Source organism: Linepithema humile, chromosome 7 (genome assembly GCF_040581485.1).
Source record: "Linepithema humile isolate Giens D197 chromosome 7, Lhum_UNIL_v1.0, whole genome shotgun sequence".
NCBI classification, from domain to species: domain Eukaryota; kingdom Metazoa; phylum Arthropoda; class Insecta; order Hymenoptera; family Formicidae; genus Linepithema; species Linepithema humile.
This window is the reverse complement of record NC_090134.1, coordinates 20,903,404-20,927,178: the sequence shown is the minus strand read 5'-3', so window position 1 is coordinate 20,927,178 and position 23,775 is coordinate 20,903,404. Positions and strand designations below refer to the sequence as shown.

The 23,775-nt window shown below is 38.3% G+C and overlaps 1 protein-coding gene and 1 long non-coding RNA gene across 2 annotated transcripts in view; one reads left to right on the top strand and one right to left on the bottom strand.

Annotated features, from left to right (window-relative positions):
• Positions 1–23,775, top strand: part of LOC137001108 (uncharacterized) — an 86,216-nt gene that overhangs the window by 58,563 nt on the left and 3,878 nt on the right. The gene's annotated exons all lie outside the window — the stretch shown is intronic.
• On the bottom strand, positions 17,138–19,072 carry LOC105668490 (uncharacterized). The gene is made up of 3 exons (XR_001100110.2): positions 18,912–19,072; positions 18,121–18,355; positions 17,138–17,876 (listed from the first exon to the last, which is right to left on the bottom strand). It is a non-coding gene; the product is annotated as an uncharacterized lncRNA (long non-coding RNA).

The following is a 23,775-nucleotide window of genomic DNA, read 5'->3' as shown; positions in this document are numbered from 1 at the left end:
AAAAAAAACGCGATCTATTCCACGCCGTGACTTGAGAGTCGTTACTGCGAAAAACAACAGGATCGTATAATCTCTCTCCCTTTCTCTCTCTCCCTTGCGAAGAAGCAAAACCTATCAAGACGATGCATCCGGACGGAAAGTTCCGCTTAACGATTGTTCTTCGACCAGTAGCGAACTTTCGTAAGAGTTTCGCATACCATCGTGACGACCATATTGTATCGCGGTTGCGCATATCTTTGCATTAATTTCTCGCGTCGGAGTTCCGCTTCCCCATCGTTGCGGTAGAAGTAAATAATATCCTTCACTTGGACCACTCCCTTTAGATAAATTAACGCCCGATGCTCGCCGCAGATGTGTGCGCTGATGCGAATATCTGCTTAACGCGTGAAATTTGAGGAGATAACTGGCTGAAAAGCTTGTAAAATAATATTACGTAGTTGTAAAGTAATTTTACGCAGTCAAGAGTTTCGCTTCGATGTACCCGCGTGTAGCGATGAGTGTGCGGTTTCGGGTCAGGCAATCTTCCGTATCTCGTGTCAGGAGAAGTTTCGATGATTTCGACAACGCGCGGTAACTTTCTTTTTACATCCTAACAGCGTGTAAACTTTGAACTCCATAAATCTCGCAATTCCACAAATACATTTTCACAAATTGCCGCTTTATCCAAAGCTCATCGATAGCGGAGAGTGGCTGGAGGGCGCCAATGTTTTCTTGTTAACCCTGGCTAGTCGCAATTAGTCGCTAAATTATCGATACGCCATTATCGTTGGCACAATATTACCCCGAGGAAACGGTTCTAACGTTATTCGAAGCGCGTATCTTAATTGAGAGATCTCCGCGATCGGGCCGCAGATCGGCCACGGTGCGCAATCGTTGTGCTTTCGGTGTCGCTCGAAAACGCCGTGCTGCACACTGATATTGGCGAATGCATCGTCATATCTCGCGGCGTCGCCGAGTTTCTCCCGCGTGCGAAAATTATGTACCCCGCGAGGGATATGTTCTTAGCGCGGCTGCTGACCCCGCTAGTAAATCGCGCTGCGATTTGCCCCGTGCACCACCAGTCGCTCGAATGCACGTATCGCTGGTACGCGTTTGCTTACGTAAGTCGATAACGGTAATTAACTTGTACGTTTTTAACGAAGCCGGGACATCGAGCCCACGGCGATTGCACAGCGCGATGTCGTTTAAAAATCCCGTCGCGCGCATCCGCGCACGAAATGTGCAGAAAAATATGCCCGTATATTCTCGTCACGGAATGTCGAATTTTTGCGACGACTGTTTTATAACGCCGCCTGCGACGCCGGCGCGATATAAATCTAATTTCCACGCCGTTCGCCCGAGCGCCGGCGAAAGTACGAAATATAATCGCCTTCGTCGTAGCTGCATTTAACGTGCGCTCCTGCGGTATGCGGCCGTATGCAAACTTCGAGCGTTCTTACACCGTATCCGGTAATGGAATCGCGGTTGCTCCGCGAACCGACTGCGAGTGAAATAATCTAGCAGCATCTCGCGGCGAAATGGGTAACCGTATAATAGAGCCGCAATCAGCATTGTATAATCAATCGGAGCTCCGCGCGACTCCCGAGTGCTAATCTAATCAGCGGTCGACATTAGTGCGTGTCGTTAAAATGACAGTACAGAAAGCGGGACGTCGCAAATATCGTACTGCTCTCGGTTCGTCACGGCAGACGGTTTATATGGATAAACGAGTAATACAGTCGTCGGATATTTTCGCCATTTACTCGCGTCGCACGCTCCGCAATTCCCATCGTTAAGCGGCTTTAAGCCGCGCACAGGCAAAGATGCCAGTACGTTCCAGATACTTTGCCGCCTGTGTGTGCGTGTATACGTGAACCAACAAAATCGTCGCCATATACGAACATAGGTGAGAGAGTACCGTGCATTCCTCTGTTTGCGAATGCTCTCTCGTGGTCCCGCATGCTGTTTGCAGAAGTTCGCAAACGTCCGCGAGCATTGGTCTCGCAGCGGCTTTGTCTTTGTCGTAGCGTGTACTTAAATTTGTAACGGCGCCGTATCGCGCTCACTGAGTGGTAATCTCGATTAGTGGTAACGAGTAATCTTCCTGACGCTGGTTCACGAACCAATTCAACTATCTTTCAGCTACAATTATTTCAGCAGAAAAATTGATAACTGCAGATTCTGAGTACAAACAGATTTTTCATTTCTTTAAGGATGTATGATTGCAAATTTCTCTACGTAGAAAATTTCAGGAAAATTAAAATATGCTTCTGAAATTGCAGTTGGAAAATTATATATTTTGGAATAGCAAATTTTAATAATTTTTTAAATATCGTTAATTGTTTCTCGCATAATTATGTCTAATTACTATCGCTCACGCATGCACGACAACATAGTTCATAAACGGCAATATTGAGGCTTAATTACGAACGTACGCGGCGTCTCTTACACGTGCATGTAATTAAGTCACTAGTTTGCAACTGCTAAAATATTCGCGGTGCACAAATCGCGAACGATTCAGCGAACGGATCAGCGATCCGCGGATGGTGAATAACGAATTTTGTGCCGTGCCGTAGACGCATCAGGCCGCTATATTGAATTCGAGACAGATTTTTACGACGCGCCAATATATTAAGGATCGGTCGGCGCGATTAAAATTCAAAGTGATCCACTTCGGGAGAAAGCTGGCCCCCTAATGATCGATCATAATACCATATATAAGATCGCCGAGATATCCGTTTCGCGGACGTGACTGAGATCGAAATGAAGCTCATCGACATGATTAACGCGACATCTTGTCTATATTCGGAAACATTAGTCGCTGCATTTTCAGCCAATTATATCGCCTGATTTGGAATACCTTGATATATGTTAAAAAATTATTTTATATGACAAGTAAAATTATTCGAACTCGTTGAAACCTACTTGAATCTTCGGGTTTATTGAATCGATATACATTTGCTCTTTGATTAATGTAATATCTGCGTGTGATTTTATGTAAAGAAATTGTTGTTAAATTGAAAAGTTGTTTCACAGATTTTTATGTAAATTTAAACATTCGGTTTAATTTATATCGCAGAATGCGAAATTGCTCGAAATATTTATCCGCGTAAATCGAAAGACAAGTGTACAACTGAATCAGGAGGGAACATTCTTAATTTTGTTATCAAGTCTAAGATACAATTTGGGAGGATGGTCAGTCTAAAAGTTACTTCGAAGTTAATTTTTGTCCAAAACTTCCTACTTACTCCGAAGAACAAGTTTGAAGAGGGAAGAAAGTTTCTTTAAGTCAGTTTAGTCTTGTATCGGCCTGCCTCACTGACCGGAAGTAGCGAGCTCTGAGTGCCTAATTACATGTCCGATTTCAAGCAATTGAGGCGAATATCGTCACGTAAAATTATTCCGTGCACGCGCGACGATTTAACGAAAGGTGCGCTAATTAAGAGACGCACACGACGCGAGATACAATCCAGAAGTCACCGCCAAGCCGGTTACGATCTTTCGATCGCAACGACGTCGAACAAATGGACACGGCTTCGGTTGTCCGGTCGACGACGATATTTTACACAAGCGAGCATCTGTCGTGCGCGCGCTCTCTCTCTCTCTCTCTCTCTCTCTCTCTCGCGGCTCGCTCTGCTTAACGGATGATAATGTCCGAGGTCCGTTGATTAGACCCAATACCCACCGCATTTCCTACGATCCTTTATCGCGCCCTATTCACTATCCTGACACGAATTCAGACGATCATTCATTCGCGCTATCTGTACGTTCCTGCACCTCGCTACGTATTATGTACAGTTATTCGCGCGCAACGCGTACTCCGTTCGTTCTCGTGATAAATACGTGCGCGCTGTAAGCTGCAACGATCGCTGCAAATTCTTCCTCGGAGGTGGAACGTCATTTTTGCGCGGGGCTCCCCCCGCTGGCAAATTTCGAATTCGCGTTTCCCCGCCGGCGGCCAGTGACGATCCATCACGCGCATTCATTACTCGCGTGGTACCCGCTCGCAATTATTCATTGCGTTTACGCCTATGATCCGCCATCTCTCCGTTGGTTCGCACGCGCCGCTGTTACACACCCGCGGCAGTTCGACAGTCATTATTAACATTCATATTCATTATATTAAATTAACCTTTCAACCGTGTTTGTTTCGGGATAAACGTTGCCCGTAAAACATCGAAAAAGATAGAATGGTAAAATTGATAAAATAAATCAATTAAAAAATTGATTATTTCATTAAAACGTATTAATTGTTTGCAGTTTGCCCTTTTCCGATAATGAACTCGAGAATTGCCACGAGTGCAATGCTGGTTATTCCTCGCCGGGGTTTTTCATTATTTCTGGCAAACGCGCAGCATCTCTTACACCGCGCTTTTCCCGTGCATTGCCGCAAACTTCCCCTAAAATCATGCCACCACGCCTTATTACCGCGCAGTTTTAATTATATTCGCGGAACCGCTTAGCGGGAGAAAAAGATTTCCGCAATTCCTGCTTTTTCTGCACGAAATGAAATTTCCGCGAGTATCAGACGTGGATATAAAATTCTCTGGTACGTATTATTTCAACGCAGATTTAAAGCCTTTGCAGAAATGTTTTAAGGACTCTGTAGGTCCCAAGCATTCTCAGCTTTTAGAAATTCTCTCATCTCATCTCACAACCAACGTATTAAAACTCACTTATGTTGTAAAAACTTGCAAGTTTTTATAATCTTGATTCTAAAATTATTTCAAAACAATAATATTATTTTCAATCTGTCGAGTTTTTCAAAACTACCTCGCCAACACGGGACTATAGATGTGTATCCAAAAATAGACTCGCCCTCATTATTTTTCCGCGGTTTTATTAAAGAAATTATTTAATTTACATCCGACATTTTCCGTTCCAATTCTATTCATAAACACGTGCGTGCGTGAGCCGCGATTCCACATGAAGATAGAAGATACCGTGGCAAAGCAAACTGGACCGGAACACGCGCGTTTTAATGGGCGGAGATATTCAGAGAGCCTCTCTGGTCCGAGAGAGGAAAAAAAAGGAGACATTCCGTGCATTGAGTTATTCGACCGGCGGTCGCTGTTAATAATTTTGAATCCACCAGATGTACGTGTGCGTATTTTTGCCCAAACGGTCACCATTAATTCACCATATATTCCGCGTGTCGAGGGGTCAACCTGTTATTTATCATAAAATATGAGGGCTCGTGCCGAGCGGGCCGCGGCCTTTATGTAATGGCGCATAATAAATTGCATTCAATCTGCCGGACAAAAATGCTGCCGCGTAAAAATATATGCACATCATAGTCCGGGCGTTTTCATTCCGTTCAGCCGATTCACTCGTTACCAATTTATTTTGCATTTAGGCGATTTTACTAGTTGGACATTATATTGTGTCGATAGTTTAATTAATTCATTCTTACTTGACACTTTCGTACGGAAAAATTCTTACCGAAAATACGACCGCTATTTTTGAGACAAAGAACTGCGCTTTTCACACAGGCCTGCTTGCATAATTCGCTTGCACAAGTTTTATATGAGACATTCACTTCGTAAAAAGAGAGTATGAGTTAAGGTGTTCTGATGAAGCCCGCGCGTAACAATGTAGCGACGTTATTGCCAAAGTAATTGGATCTTAAATATCTGTCGAAAGTTTGAATCTTTATGCTCCATAAAGGCACGCATCCGAACTCGGACGATAAATTGGCAGATGAGCCATTAAGCCAGGCGAGCGATTCTTGTGCGTTTCTTATGATGGGCTCTAAAACAAATAAACCAGAGACGCATACTACCAGAAAGCAAACCTTTTAAGGTTTCGTAAATTACGGCAGCTACAAATAATCGTTGTTAGCCTCTGAGCAGAACCTTTGCCGAGAAAAGCACGCAGAATATTCGTGCGACGGGGGTCAGGGATAACGATGCAACTTTCTGTCGTCTCTACGGAGATTGTGTTACGCCGTGACCCGATCGCCGTCTTCTTTGAGCACGGAAATTTGATAATCGAGATTCTTGCAAAAAAGAAACCGACGAATGTATTAAAAAGAATCCATATCGCATCAACGTCGCAACGCGAAGATCGATACTAAGTCAATCACGGTCATGTTTTACTTATATTTCAGACGTGTCGTGCTTTGATGTAATAGAAATTTCCAAAGGAAATGTTGGCTATGTTGCTAAAACTTTTGATATTTTTAGGTCGGTTTGCAACCGACTGTCCGAAGCAAACGTATGCACAAATCGCGCAGGACCTAATTCCGCGGCGTGATAATCGGTTTCGAATGTATTGAATATTTTTCTCCATCTCGATCGCAGTGGCGTACGGCATTCTGATGAGAATTCCACGATATTAAATTTCTCGGGATAAAAATATGCGGTCGGCCATACGATCTCGTCGTTTCCATCGGACCTCAAGAGAACATACTGAGTTGGCCAGACGATGATGATCTCTCGCGCTAACTTCGGCGAGCGCGTTAAAGAGAAAAGCGAGAAACGCGAAACTCGATAAATTAAAAATGCAGCTCTCCATAAATATCGCGGGACAGCAATATTTATACACTTCCTCCCTGGTTAATTTTCTCGAAAGATATCGCCCATAAACTACTCGAAATTCATAAATCGCGTATTTGGATATCCATCTTTTGTTGACGTGAGATTTCAATTTCTTTTACTTTCTTTTAGCAGAATTGCATCGTTGTGATAACAATACTATTACAAATAAATGGAGTTCTTTTCTTCTCTCCTTCATAGATCTATGATTTACGTGGCTGTGAAAGCATTCAAGGTTGTTCCCGATTCACTCGGAAAGTTGCACCAAGCGGAAAAGAAGGAACAGAGACTCGTTTCTTATTCGTAATTTCGTATTCGGTCCGGATCTTCACGCGCGCGTCTTCGCGAAATAAAGTTCCGATGAGAGATGATAAAATCAGCTCTCGGAGAAATTTGCCTTCGGCTAAAGTGGAACGCGCAGACGATATTTTCGACGGATATTTCGATGCAGTTCGAAACGCCGGTTTGCAGATCGTCATCGCGTCCTCAGCGCGCAATGTGCGACACGTAAATTATGTATTTTAATCTCGGCCTCGTCGTCGTAATGAGAGCTGCAATTGAAAGGATATAAAATTAAGATTATGCTGCTACATGCTGGTAGTTGATGTAATCACAAATAACAACGTTGCATCGAGAGAGACAGTTATATCGGTGATAAATTAATGACGACAACAACTGTTTCGCAGCAAATCCTTCACCGCGAGAAACATTGTCGAGCTCTCGAGAGCGTTGCGTGGAAATATAGCCGTGAGCGTGAAAAATGAACGTTTGGCTGATGGCGATTCCTTGCGTTCGATGCATTTTACACACGAGCGGAATGGACAAACGGTCGAACTTACCGACGATTTATCACAACAAGTTTCGTGTCTGTTGCTTGTATGTAGATAGTGATGTTATCGATATTCCGTTGCAATACTCGCGGACTCGATGACGCGGAAACACTTCATTAACGCGTCGAAAATCCACGGCACGCGCGATGAAGAGTTTGCAGCGTAAACTCTAAACTATATGATATGAGAAGGAAAGTTCGGCGGGGAGAAGAGAGAAAGAGAGAGATATACATATAATTTATGAGAGCCACGGCGGGTGTCGGAGACAGCGATTAATTATGTCCATGCAGGGGCGCCGGCGACTGGTATTCGCGTCGCGGGTCTTCTTAAACTAAAGAGCACTTTTGTTTCGCCCATCGTCGCTGAGAGCCCGTACCCGAGCTCTTTCGCCACCGACCGGCCAGGTCGTTAAGAAGTCAGATAAAGATGTGTCAACCGCGTTGCAAAAATATCGATTGAGATATCGCTGGAGAAACTTTCAAAATTACTGCCAGCTGCACGTTCGTTCCTTCTTTTGATATACACACCAATTCTACCGCTTTTGACATCAGTCACCTGACAATTTCAGGATACTAAAGTTCGCTATCTTTATTACCGCGACTAAGAAATATCTTAAAAAGTCGGCGCTATCTATGTCAGTCATCTTGGATCTTGAGTTAGGATTCTTAACGTCAGGAGCGAGGAAATACGAGGTAATATACGTGAATATAATTTCTTGCAGCTGAAATCCACACAAGTGGACTTTTCTTCCACGAGGTCGTTGAAGAAAAAGAGAACTTTTAGCCAGGTGACATCATTCCGTGAAACTACGTGAACTTCTTTGTTAGGTCCGCCATTCGTAAATATATTAACGCTCATTGATTGCATTTGCGTTACCAATTCTGAAGTTTTGCCAGAAGAAGCGGGTAAATCGAGTAACGTTTGACTTCGTAAAGTGAATTTCTCAAGACAAGTGCACTATAAAATCGCAGTTATAGTCGAACTTCCGGTGCATTCATTATTACGAAACTAAGCGGTGCTCTAACCGTTCGTCGCTTCGCAGGAACTTGTGGATACACCTTGTAACTGAAGACCTCAATATTGACCCACCTCGTCAAACATTATAGTTTCGTTCCAGGGAATAGTTAAAATTTCATCGATGCTGGGCAGCCGCAATTTCAGTGTTCCAGATTAATTTCGCACAACGCGAAATTAAAATCACCTTATTCATCAACCATAATTAAGCGTGTTCAAAATGAGAACGTTAATTTGCATTAAACACGCTGTTTGCGGAGGAGAACGCCAGCGAAACATCAAGGAAATAAGTTTTTCAAGTTTTGCGCATAACGGTGGACAAAGATTAATATTTAGCCAGATACAATCGCTTTTATTAAAAGAAGTGAGCGAGAGAGAAGGGCTGAAGCGAGAAAGGCTAAAGCGGAAAAGGCTACAAATTTCAAGTAAAGCCCTGCAAAACTTATTCTGCAGACAAATGAAACGAAATAAATTTAATCGTGAAAAGTTTCACGATTTATAAATATACTCTGGAATATAAACGTAATATGTAATATGGACAACAGTTTTTATTCTCTAAGCTGTTTTGCGGTATCTCGATCGAAGATAAAGCGGCTTTAAAACCATTTATGTTATCATACACATTTGTCTTTCTAAAGCCGCGAGATTGATCGTAGCGTGTTCCTGCGGAACGACGCAGTTCTCAGCCGAATGCATGCACTTACTGCACGCTACCATCGCACGCCGGGACACCGGGACATTGCCATTGTCGGAAAAATTCATCTCTCACGCGTGACGCGATGCGCTGCAAAAAGGAAGCGAGCGAAGTGGAAAAGAAAAACGGCCGGCGCGCCGCGGACGACCGGGCGCGCGATGTCGAGTATAGCGCCCGGCTCCACGCGACATCTCGGACCATTAGCGGCTCACTGACCCCACCTACTGTGTTGTCTAGATGAAGTTTCATTTCCCGCAGACACACCGGAACTAGAGAAAGAGAAGGAAAAAACACAAAAGGAGGAAAAACCCGACGCAAAACTTTGAAAGCTCTCGGATTCTACGGCGTTTTACGAGATGTATTTTTCTCGCGCGTAAGTTCGTTGACTGTTCCGAAATTTGTATCATATTTGTGAAACATATTTCCGCAATTTGCGAGGTGTCAATTTGCACTCAGAGCGATCTGAGAATCGGTACTCCCTCGGACGTCACTTTTTTTGTCTTTTAGTTTATTCCCTTTGATTTATGATAAACAGGTCTCATTATTCAGATATCAAAAGAGAGGCAATTCACCAGCGTCCGCTAATTGTCGCCTGCTTGAATTGTGGCACATTCCGTAATTTAATTGATAATAAACCCCGCGGGAGCATGCGACACTACGGTGCATTAAAGCAAATTAATGAGTGAGTCCCACCGGAGTCGGTCGCGAGAGCTCGTTTTATTTATCGGTATCGAAGATACTCGTGCAATGCGACCGTGACAAACAAAAATTTATTCGCCTCACTTTCGAAAACATTGAGCGTAAGTGTGTTTTTGTTCGCAGCATCCGATCGGCGAATAAAAATTTAACAAAATTAAAGATGCGCAAGAACGACTCAAGATTCGTGACATTTATATCGCCTTCTTTGTCGCAAGGCATATCGATACTGTTATCTCGTATTTTCGGATTTCTCCCGAGCACGTGTTATATCATATAATACAATATATATGCAAAAAAAAGAGAAAAAAATATTACAGATCGCTAACATTTGATTAAAACTCGTCGAGGAAACTTTCACTTAATTTGATAATTATCGGCGTAACTGGTACTACGCCATGTTTAAAGAGGTATGATATTGTATTCGTGTTACGAAGAATTCCGAGACTTCTCGCCCAAGTTATTATTAATCCCGTTCCTATCGGGCTCCAACATCTGGGCCGCGCTCAAAATTCCGAGACAACGCCTGCTTTTAATTAACGCGTATACCGCCAGTCAGCTTTAATATATATTCCGTTGCATGTGGCGTACGCGGAATTGGAAAACGTGAAAATATGTATTTACTTTTCAATAATAAGTTCTGATCGGTTAATATTTAACAGCGTGTGCGAGCTCGCATTTTTGTCACCACCAAAAAAAGAGCGGAAAAAACGTACGGTTTTTAGAGCGATCAATTTATGCAATGAAATCGCCGAGCGAAACTTGTCTCGCGATAAAGTAGGACATTTTTTGGGAGGGAATCGACAAATGATCGTATAATTTACTTTAATTTAGTAATTTACGATCAAGACAAATACGAATTATGCACTCATTTATTGAGTAATTCTTCGAATATCAGTTTCTGAAAAATTTACAAGAGGAATCTATTTATTTCGATGTATAACGCAAAAATGAGATTTTTATATTACTCTAGATTCGTTTTGAGATAATAGATATTGGAATTCATCAGAAACGTAATTTCGACAAAACAACTTTTTCTGTTTTTTCATTTCACTCATTTCAGTCTCGTCCAATCTTTTTAAATTACATGCGTGTCTTGCTTTAGTTTCCCTAAATTCGACACGCGTAGAGTCACGCCACAACTATCATGCACACGCGATCGGGTGCTTAAGCTGTGTCCACACGATCGCCCGGTAATTAATTCTTGACCGAAATTACAATCCACCGCCCCTAGACATTATTTATGACGCATAGCAAGTACCTGATCCAATTATGTTCCTGCAACACTCCGCGCAGCATAGCAAGTGTCTCTCGATCGCCGGCATTGTCCCATCATCTTCAACATGCCTATTGAAGTGAAAATTTGTGAGCGTACTTGTCGCAAGCTGGCGGAACGAGTGAAATATTTTACGCGAAAGGGATCTTACGCGCGCGCGGCTCCTTTTGTACCTGCATCTTGAGTCGCAAAATGTCGAGAATAAGTCGACAATAAAATTCATTTGCATAGCACGGGAGAATCGGGAAAAGTCTGAAAAACTCGTCGTCACTTTATACACACATTATTCCGTGCGTTTTCACTGTACAATTAACAATAGCATGTATGCGCGCGACCGTTCATGCACACGCGAGTGTGTAACGGATCGTAATGGTGTGGCGGCTGCCGTGACGCCGTGTTTTGTCCCTAATCAAGCTTGCAATGCCGCCACTGATGACTTCGCGCACCACGCAACCGTACAACGGTGCCGACCGAAAGTGCTTCCCTGTTATTCGCGGCGGCTTCTCAGACCGCGAATTCCGCCGTCATTCCGTTCGTCATTGAGGCCGTAATACGCGTCTGGTCTGCACGCGGTCGTTCGAACGATGAACCCGAGTTTATTGTACAAGTGACTTCCAAGGAAAACGGTCCTCGCCGTGATGCTTTATGAGAGTCGCGAAAATCGGCGTGAAGCTATCGAAAAACTCGAAACAGATGACGTTCATCTTCTTTTATTTTCTTATCGGAACTGTGCAGTGAATTATCGAGCTACTCTCGTGTATGTACTTATTATTATATGTATTTATTATTATACTGTTTACTGATCGTCAATATCGAATTATTGTGTAATATTGTAATACATTTGTGCGCTATATTATTCATCGCTTCAATAGGAAGTAATTCATGAAGCTATGTAGTATTAGTTCGCTCTGTCGAAAATACGAATTGAAGTAAATGTAATTGACTTAAAAGTATCAAAAGATATTAATTAAGTTTAGGATAGAATTATTTTTGCCGAAGGACATTAGCAAGACTTTTCACAAACTCGATATGTCACCTTCTTCGCAAAACGCGTCAAATATGAACGGATAGGTCTCGAATCGATTTCATGGTAGCATATTGTCGACAGCTTAGTATACAAACACAGACCATTACGCGGGACTATTCCAATGGCTGAATTTCTTGACCGCGGCCTCGCGTGCACGACGATTCATCGGTTTCGTCACACACCTTGGTCTCAAGGAGACTCTCGGCCGCGCGTGTGTTCGTCGTTAATGTTACTGTACCAACACGTCGTCATGGTTTGCGGGTGGTCGTTCGAATAACGGCATCGATTCCCCTGATCCTACTGCAGTATCATTTGCTTTCTCGGTAATTTGCTACGCTTTTATTGTAATTTTATAACTAAAGTCATCAGGCGTGCAGTTATGCTGCACGTATGCATGGTTCGTGCGATATTGAATTCTGTACCGTACGATATCTTGTACGATATATCGCGAAATTTGCATTAGAGAGAGCTAAACGGTGCGAAGTGATATGTATCGAGATGCTATGAAAATGTATAGAAAAGAAAACAGGAAAGTTTTCTGCGGCAATTAATCTTGGGGTTAAACGTGGAAAAAAAAATGAAAACGATGATGTTCATCTCTTTACTTTTTTTCCATCTTCCCAACGGACGCCTAAGCTCGTTTCCAACTTTCTCGTTTCTAGGTAAATTGATTTTTTTCGTCGCGCTGCAGGGTGAATATAAAACCACTCTAAAATGAAATACGGTCGTCCCAAGAGCGTAAATCAAATCTAATTTTGTACTGCTCGAAAATGAGCTGCCATTTAATAGTTTGGAATTTTCTCAGTGTCGTTGTTTAACGTGCGCGACTCAATCATATTGCGGCGTTAAAAATTGCAATGTAGACTCGAGCGAGAGATAACACGAGTGTGTTATGTTAGGATTAAGAGGAAGCTAGCTAATCCTTTTGAATCTACATATTGCTCTGATGAAACGGGAGTTGCTTTGCAATTCAGATCAATTTTTTGTCGGTATGTCGTATAGTTTGCGCGAATATTTTGAATATCGCGGTTAGAATAATGAAAGAAGACGGATTATAGAGCTTGACTAATTGCACCATTGAATTGAATTGCAAGGATTATCGTATTGATGACAGTAATCCTGAAATTAAATCTATAACACATGGACATAAATAATTATTGCAGTAAGATTTGTACATTGAGTGCTAAATAATTCTTGCATACAACACAATACATACTTTTCTTATTAACATTAAAATATAAGAAACGTTTTGTTCTCGACAATGAGAAGATAAAAGTAGCGAAATGGAATAAAATCTTTACCGCGCTAATTGATCATAATTGAGAGACATATATATATATACACTAGCGGATCCTGGGGGGGGGGTTAAACCCCCCCCCCTCTTCCAAGTTAAAAAAAAATCAATTTTGCTGGATCCGTTTCAAGAATCCACTCTTTAAAAAGACATGAAAGATCGATACTCGAATGTATCGGAAGTATTGTTGATGCTTTTCGGCGACGCTGATTGGTTATTGCGATTATTCTGATAGTTTGATAGATTCAGAGCGAAGGTTATTTTGACGGTTATTTAAAATTAAAAAAATTTATTAAAATATTTAGATTTTTTAATTATTAAATTACTGTAATAAGTGCGCGCGCGTAGCGCGCGCCTGTATTGTTCTAGTCTTGGTAAAAAATGCATTAAAGCAGATCAAAACCCCCCCTATTATCGACATCAAGATCCGCTAGTGTATATATATATACAAAGCTTGACTATAGCAGTAAATTCACGAACATAAACTTCTCAGCAGCGTACGATGTATTTATTAGTCCCCGATTACGTGAGAATGCGCGCCGAGCGCGTAGACAGGTTATTCCTAATAGGTTGCACGGTTTCTCAGTAATTTATTTGGAAGCATATTGAATGGAATAACATGTATAAAGACCGTTACCTTTCTTCCTTATCTTCATGTTGCAGGCCTTCGCAATTGTCCACTCGCGTAAAAGTTTATCGCCTCTATCGTTACTTTGATCTCCAAATAGATTCTATTCGCTGTAGCGCGATTCTAAAAATAATTATGCCAGCTTAAATGAACATTGGATAAGTGTTTTAACATTCTTGAGGCGCAATAATTTCTTTCGTACTTAAGGTAAACTCTGTATAATAGAAGGAAGACACCAGTGTAAGACAAGCCTGGCAGCTTTAACAGAGCACGGCATTCATAATAGGGCAATTTTCACTCGTTATACGACACTAATTATGATTTACGGAGAGTAAAACTAAAGCTTCGAGCGCAAACAGTTCTGGCAAATAATTTATTCTTTCATTTCATTTCTTTGCTCGCTCGCTCACCAGCTCTGTTTATAACTCTCGCCACCGGTGAAGATTAAAATGGTCCACGATAATGAGAACTGTGTGGCAGACCTCTGGCATTTTCTCACTCTCTTCCCTTCTCTCTCTTTCCCCTTCTCTCTCTTTCCCCTTCTCTCTCTCTCTTTCTCTCTCTCTCTCTCTCATTTCCTTCTTCTTCCTTCCGTTGCGTGTCTCACTTTCCGGGAAAACTCTCTGTATTACTTTCCCTTTGCAAACTGCGATCCGTTCTTCAGATTATTCCGTGATTGTCGAAAAAAGAATCATGAATTTTTAATCGTCTCCGCAAGCATTTATCTGCATAACAATGATTACTTTAAACTTGCCGTGTTCTCTAATTGCGATGTTAATTACAACTTAAAAGATTAAAATTTCATTATTTGCATATGTAAGAATATTTGATACAAAATAATTTAATGCGTAAAAATTATTTAATATGCGCACATATCTCTGTTGCATATATAAGTTGTATTCCATTATTTGTATTTATCCAATTAATATTGATCCGCTAATCGGCTGGAAGTGATTGAAGCATGCGATTACGTAAATCTACGGCTCCAGCTCGTATGCTCTATTCTATGCATACCGCTTTAATCTGTCATAAAATATTAATTTCATAAAACGCCATACTCAGCGTGGCAAAATGTTATCTTTATGAAAATCAATTTAATCATGCCACTTCAAAGCCTTTTTTTGGGGGAAAAAAAATATTATTGCTCGTGTATCTGTTCAAAGTTGATTTTTCCTCTATTTTCAACATATAAAAATATCTGCTTGTGTATAATGTTATATTAAAAACATTATTTGAACAAGAAAGTTAATAAATGATTATATATATTTGCTGCATCTACAAAATAATATTTTAATCAAAAATAGCTATATGTTTCAATAACTTTTTTATTACTTTTGGCGATTTACGTTTAATAATTTGTCAAAATAATTTTTAATTATATTTAATTGAACAAATTTTAAAAATTGGCCGTTTTTATTGAGCGAGAATTAATTACTTCATTAAGCAAATTGCATACTTTTGTATTATCGCAAACAAAGTCAATTTTGTAAAGAGCAATGTTCAATATTCGCGCAATAGTAAAATTGTACGTGATATAAAATGCAAATGTGGTTAAAAAGCATGTACTACATTCAACCGACCAACATTGCGGTGCATTTTGTGGATTACCGAGAGGTGTGCGACAGAAATTCATATCAGAGAGATGCGGTGTAATTTTAATTTCTAGTATTTTGCAACCATTTTTCAAAATATTTTTCTATTTGACTAAAAATTTCAATTCAAAACCGCACTCAATTAACAAAAAATGTGAATTATTCGCCGTTTTGAGTTATTTCGCAGATTTTAAAACTTGTATATAATAAATCTATGTACATACCTATGGATTTCTTGATTCCTTTACTGAACGAGACTTAAGAGCATTAATAGTAATTCCACTTGTATGACATGAGAAAATATTACACAAGAAACGAGATGAAGTGTTTAATCCGTGGGAATATTTTCGTTTTTATGATAGCGTTTACAGCTTTATACGTCAAACTCTCAAAAGGTATGAAAAATGATATCTTGTTAAATTTCATAAAACTTTATTAAAACCAGTAATATCTGGATCGAGCGTGTGCGAAAGTAATTAAGAATCAGAGAGTTCCAGTTAAAAAGACCTTTCGTCAGCTTTGATGCGTTGACTGCAGTGAAACGAATGGTAAACAAGATTGATGAATGGAATTAGAAAAAATTTCTGAGCCATACTAGTATTATTTACTTTTAATATCTTGACAAGGCTTTATACGATCAAACAGAACGACTAGATATTCCAATCGCCTTCCGTATCGCCTCGTTGATTGCATATGCATCAAGTCAGCTTTGATTGTTTGCACTGTGAACGATTTTAAAAACGCTGATATTGGCCAGAAAATTGGGAGTTTATACGTATGTTTGCTTCACCAGGAGCAAGCCACTTACCTTTCTTTCGAAATGGTTATTAAGAGAATTATCATAATGATATTCATAAGAAATAAAATTTACAAATCGGTATGAATGTTAATTAGTACACAATTATCAGAGTGTATTATTACAATATGAATGAGGAATAATAAGTATGAAATTATTTATTTATTTAATTGTAAAACATTAATTGGTTTGGAGAAAATTATTTATATTATTACTCCTAAACTTTCTTCTTAGATTTTTTATACATATTTACCCGCCAAGCTTTCTCTAGAGTATAATACAGTACTCGATACAATTAATTTCGAGACTGCCAAGACGAGATTTACAAGATCGCCTCGTTATCCACATTTTGCACGACGTTGACGTACAGCGAAGTGAAAATGGGTGCGGCAGTGATGTTCCTTGGGCGTTTACAGCGTTTATAACGCTGTGGATAATTGACTCTAATAAGAATTTCAAGGATGTCGCGTGAATTGTCCGCACTTTGATATTTGTGTTATGATTCTTATCTCTTTTCTGTTAATTTTTAAAAACGATTAAACATAAGTGTAGACTCATTGTATATGTGATAGTATACGGTAATATGATAATAATAAAATTGCAATAAATCAATAAAAAATCGCAATATTTTTGAAATCGCAAAAATATATCAGAATTTATTATTTGTGGTTCAAGTTATCACATGCATATTTTAATGTGATTAAATAATTTATATACATATTACAAAAATAGTACATAACGAGGAAGAAAAAAATAATAAATTTTCACATTCCTATTTGTATATATTCACGCATTTGATTTTATTACAGTCAGATATAAAAATAAAATACCTTTACACATGTTTTAGAATCTCACAGAAGATATTTAAAATTTTTACGTATAAAATATCAACGGAGTATATATAATGTAAAGTATAATATACACATTGCTTTTTGCATTTTACTATGGTTTTAAAATTACTTACATTTTTACTACAATCGCCATATATAAACAAAATTGGCATGCTGCCATTGAATAAATTTGATTCATATTAAATTTTTTCAATGTAGGTTTTTTTGTAAACTATATCCGAATTATAAATCAAATATAAGCATTGATCATTCTTTATTAAAATTATTATATATTGTGATATTGTTAACTGATAATAAATAATATTATGTCCAGAACAGTATGAAAAAAATTAAATTGTGAGAACTACTCTTCTTATTTCTTCACATTTGAGAGTGCCCGATTTTATATTTGCACAACTATCTTCATAGAGGCTTTGATTTGATATTTTTATATAAAGATTAATATTATTTTATGTAAAAAAAATATATAATACTATTCAAGTGCTATAGGCTCATTATAGTCAGGTTCACAATTATATATACATTCCTCTATACTGATAAAATTATTCTTATTTCCTTTACAACCTCCATATGCAAAATATTCGCAGTTTCCTGTTTTTGGGTTATGCCACGATCTCTGTTCTAAGATATTACAAGGACCCTTATCCAGTTCCAAATAGCAAACTGCAAAGCAAATGCAAAGCATATTAAATTATTTATACACAATAAAATATCTATAATGTCTGATTGTGACAAAACTAAATTGACAGTTAAAATTTTTTTTCGCCAACATCCAGCTGTGCGTGACAATAAAATGTACATATATACATTTTTAAAGAATTTTATTGTTCAAGTAGTATTAAAGATATTGCGATAGTAAATGTGATAAAAGATTATTGCGTTCAGTGTGTAACAAAAATGTACTTACTATCTGGTTTAGGTTTAGGTGCAGGCGTATATAGCAGCCTTTCTGCTACTGTTTTATGTATTAATATGTTGAGAATGACCGGTAAAAATACGGTAAGAAGGACAAGTAACAACCATGTTTTAAGATTCATTTTTATGCGTATGAAAGCGTATGATGATTCAATTTGTAGCAGTTGCGTTTTTTCGACGTGTAATATTTGAAAAATCTTTTCGAAAATAATGACACGTGCAAAGATCTGAAATTATATACACAGCTTTAAGCTTAGCTTATATTACAAATAAAAAATTGTTAAAGTACAATACGATTTTATATTTTACTTATATATTGAAATAATCGCTTCGCCATTACAAAAGTAATTTCGCGAAAATCAGTTCACAAAAGGCAAGATATAATTGTATTAAAAGGTTTAGAAAAATCTGTTCAAATTAAATAGTGTTTCGATTTTAAATCATTTTATCGTTTAATATCTCTCTGACTGAGCGACCTACTTGAAACTTACAATTAGCGTCAAAACCGCTCAAGAACATTGTTGTTGTCGTGGTACTTTATTACCTATTCTTGGCGACGTAACGGAATTTGTCGATGAAATTATTTTAAAATTTGAAACTTTTTATGTCATTGGTGATAAACGCGACTTAACGCATGTTTCTAGCGTGTAGATCAATATCGAATAAAAGACAAACAATATCGCTAATTTATTAATTTGCAAATATAAAAAAAAGCAAAATTAATTTAACGTTGGAGAGTAAAATTGAATTTATTAACTATAAAATTGCATAAGAGGAACTTACCAAATACAGATAGCTCTCTTGTCCTCAAGTCAGAATCGAGTTGATATAGCTGTTTTTCGTCTCGTCGTATAAGTATGTCCAAGCAGATCGGTCTCGAAAAACGTTGTCGTTTCTTGACGGTGAGAGGCAAAAGCATGTAAGATTGCGATTGATTCTGTGTTGATGTCGAAATTCTGTTTACATTAAATGTAAATAGCATGCGCAATAATCAGCCAATTACGTGATAGATAAGTCACGAATATCATAACTGTATTGTACGCGATATGGCTGTAAGAGGGCATTGTTTTCTAAAATTTTGGCTATGCTTTCAACAGAGTTTTGCTGCAGTCGAAATCCCATTGGTTTGCACATTATAACATGATATTTTTTAAATCACAAAAATATTTCATAAACGTTGATTACTTATGTTATTATATGTACATTGTATATGTAATATAACTAATTTTGTATAAATATAACAAATAGCGTATATATAACAAGAATGAAAAAATGATGAAGTTCTATATAATTGCGATAAAAATTTTATCAAGATCGAGAAAACACGCTGAAGAAAGGTTTTCAAACTTTTAAGCGGACGCCAAAGGCATTCAACATTCGGGCCAGGTTGCTTCATATCCTTTTACGACCGCTATAGTTCTCCACTTGATAAGATGAGTTTGCAATCGATACTTTGTGTTGCGAAACTTCTTCGACACGTGTAACGTCGGTGTTTTTCTTTCGAAAAAGTTTTTCTTTTAGGTGTGGTGAGAAGATACCACCGTTTTTTTTTTATTTATTTTTTATTTGCTATTTATTGTGTGTATTTCGTATGTACAGGTGAGAATATTTCGAGTTTCATAGTAAGAAATACATGCATATGGCTGTTTACTTACATTAATAAGAAGTATCGATTAATATTGAAATAAGTGTATGAATCTTTTTAGATCAGATTGTATGTGCGTGTTTTATAAATGGTGAGGAAAAATAAAATTATATAATATTTTGACATAATATTATATAAAATTTAGTATGCTATACATATTCTGACAACAAGACGTAAAAGCGTATACATATTTTGTGGGTTTTCTTGAGTAATACTTTCTCATTTTAGCTTACGAGCTTGATGTTACTCGGTTTTTCATGACGATTTGCAGCGGACGATGCAATTTTCACATACTCTGATATGAATCACAATTTGCGCTGTGAGAGCGCATATGAAACTTCGTGAAGACGTAAAGTAATATTTAGAATCCTGCAATAACATTTGTATTATTTTTTACTCTACTGAATTTACACATATTTCTGTTTGAAGATATTGAAATATTATTGAACACACATGAGTCTGAATCGTGATTTTCTAAAGTTACAATTATCCGAATAAAATAAAATGGTATGTGTTATTGAAACTTAAATTGATGTAACAAATTCGAATATATCGCACGCATATTCGAGATCTTACACAACTGATACTTTGATCATATTCCGGTCTATATTACTTCCTCCAAACGAGAACAGCTAAATAACACGGCACATCAACAATGGTTTCCTAGAAATTCAAGTCGGAGCATCAACGACTGCAATGTACTAGAATGTTTGATGACCCATTTTGAACTCCACCGGAACGGATGTGCAGTCTGCGCGTAGACACGTAGCGCACAAGACTCACGACTGCGTCGTCGAGCCGTGATCGGTGGATATGTTATGCAAATTCAATTTGCACTGAATGCCGTGCATGCAACGCGCGTGCGCGCCACAGTGCCTAATTTCTCCTAGAACGAAATTATAAGCCTGTGGCAAGATATACGACGACATCGCGGCACCGTAATGGCGCGCATTTAGCGTACGGGTAGCGTTTGCTGCAACATTTACAGAAACGTCGTTCCTCTTCGTCGATTCGTATTTCCGACTCCCATGTTTATCCGTGCACCTAAAGTGTAATTGCCACTCGGGGTAATTTTAAGTATACCAGAAGTTACAGAATCTTGTCTGAGAAGATTTTCGCAGGAACCTCGAAAGGTCGAAAGTGCAATTTTAGCAAGTTGTACGCAATGGTTAACTCGAAAGGTTAATTACAATGTTCCTAGCAGCGGAAAGTCGCACTACGATTACCATCCAGCCTAAATGAATTCGCACGACTCCTAATTGTTGGTTAATTTAATGCAGAGATAATCCAAATCCAAGAAAGTTCATTGAAAATTGTATTTTAGCTGTTTAATAGTCTGCAAGATATATAAAAAATTCAAGTGTAATTAATTAAATTGTAACATCTTGCAGATAAAAACGGAAAACAACACTTTGTTGATGTTGAGTCAAATGTGATACGTAAATGTAACGAATTAATTGGAACGACAAACATATATTGACAAGATAAAGCTTTAAACTCATAGCGCAGCGAAAATGCTAGCGAAAAAAATAGTTGTGCCATTAATTCTATCCATGATTGCAGCAAATTAGGTATACGTTGCGATTACGAACCAACATCTTTCTTCTGTTCTGTCATCTTACGTGTTCTGCTCTCTATCGATCCTTCTGAGTAGTCAGATAAATCGGCGCAGGAATCCAAAGGCATAATTTTAAAACTTTTGCCACGCTAGAACGCTATATTTCTTAGTTCGATACTTTACATACTATGACAAATAATTACGATACAATATCGAAATTATTATCATTGTTAAGAACAGTTGTTATATTTATTATGAAACAAATAATCATTGAGTTATAAATAAATTTATAGCAACAGCACGCTTGAAATTAAAGACAAATATTTGAGTATGATTCACCAATATATCGCGCATAGTTTGATGGTATCAAATATTGATGCTCGTCACAGATTGACGAATATCAATGACATAACACCGTTTGTCAATGCTTGTAATACATCACACTATTTTCCAAAAATAATTAAATTAAAAAAAAAATAAAAGGTTTTGTTATCTAAATATTTAAAAAACAATTAAGAATATCAATTTATGCATTTATCCGCAAAAGTTTTCTCGCGAGTATTTCTTTTGCTATTATTATGTCGTAATAGAAAAATTTATATCCGTACTCGATCACTTCTCATGAAGTCATAAAAAAATATGTCTTGACGGCATAAAAAACGTGAATTAACTGACATAATAAATTTCTTATGAAAGATGGACAATAAGATTAGTAGACTCTGGCGACCGTGATTGATGGATGTGCGTCAGAATGTGAAAGAATAATTCAACGTAATCTGATATATGAAGTATTTGTCGATTAAAAAAATGCATTCTAATTTAATTTTTTTTGGCAATCAAATCATTTTCAGTGACTTCATTCGATTGCAAAGAATATATTTTAAGTATATTTAGATACAAACTTTTGATCTTGTTATTTTATTCATTCTAATCATTAATTTTCTTAATGGATAAATATAATGATTATTGATATTAATCTAATATATGGAAGTAAACATGATTTATACATATTTTCGACTAATGGATAGCAACATAAATCTTTACTACAGAGGAAGAAACCTAACGGTGATCCGCAAAAGCTGGTTGGTTGTGTGAAAAATGTTCTTGGTATTATTGGAGCGGACATGATAGTCGTGATAGAAAACAACGTTCCATTCCGACGAAGAATACACTTAGATGTACGATCAGGAATTCGCACGATTGATTCGAAAGCGTTTTTCAATATTTTCTATAATACGGCCGGAAATATTGCGGTTTCCGCATCATCTTCGTTTTTCATTCGGCTGTGTTTACAGAACATCAAAATAGGGAAAATAGGGAAATAGCCAGGCTATGTTTGCTCTATATCGAAATTCTGTCGAATGAAATATATCTCGAGATATTTGTTGAAGAAAAATCGACTGCAAATTGCTCACGATACAATGTAGATATTATTTAGATATTATTATTTGGATAAATAATAATGCGACAAACTTGAAATATCTGTATGTGAATATTTCTTGACGCTTGACGTTTATTGAAGTCGTCGTACATTCTTGTTTATCTCGTCATTTAATATTTAGCGGTGTAGTTTCTGAGTTTTTTTACATTTGTGAGATATGTCATGATGTAGAAGACTAAAGAAAAGGGCATATTGTGCACTTTCGCGAATGTCGTTTGTTTCACCGAGTTCTTTAAAAAAAAAACGTCGCGGATAAAAGTTGAGAAGATGTCATATATTCTCTTTGGCTCCTGCGCACTTGAAAGCCGGCTAGTTCGCGTTTACTCGCATTACTTATTCAAGACGCAAGGTATCTCGAGGAAATTAAACAGAACATAGCGACATTCTTTGGCATTCCTAACTTGTGTATATTTATTATGCATTTATCTCGAAGTGCGCCGCAGTCTATATTTGTGTTGCAGCGGCGTTTGCTGTATTGGATTATTACTATTTGTCCAAACGATAACTCGGTGCTTTGCGAGAAACATTTTTCAGTTTATATGTGCTGAATAGATGTGACGATAGACGCTCGGATAAAATTTTCATCTTACCTAGTTTTCATCAAAATAACCTTCTTATTTTCACCTTCCGCGCCGCAATGTCGAAAACACATCTTTACACATCGACATGCCTTTGTGTTTTCACAATTCGGCTAATAATCGCGCGCGCACGCACACATTAACATTGACGCCAGCGAATAACTATAGACGTGATTGCAGTTAAGAAACACCTTGATTAAAACTTTGCCGGCGACGCGGCAACGCCTCCGGGATAAATTGCCCTAACGTCGCTCATTAGATCGCATAATTGGGTCGCGTGCAATTTGCGGAATCCGCCGCGCTATCCATTTTCCGTTGCTATCTCCGAGGTGGACACCGCCGTCACGATATCCCCCGCGAACCACCGCGGCGCGAGACTCGACGATGAAGGCGGCGACGACGATATTGTGTAAATGTGCACGTAC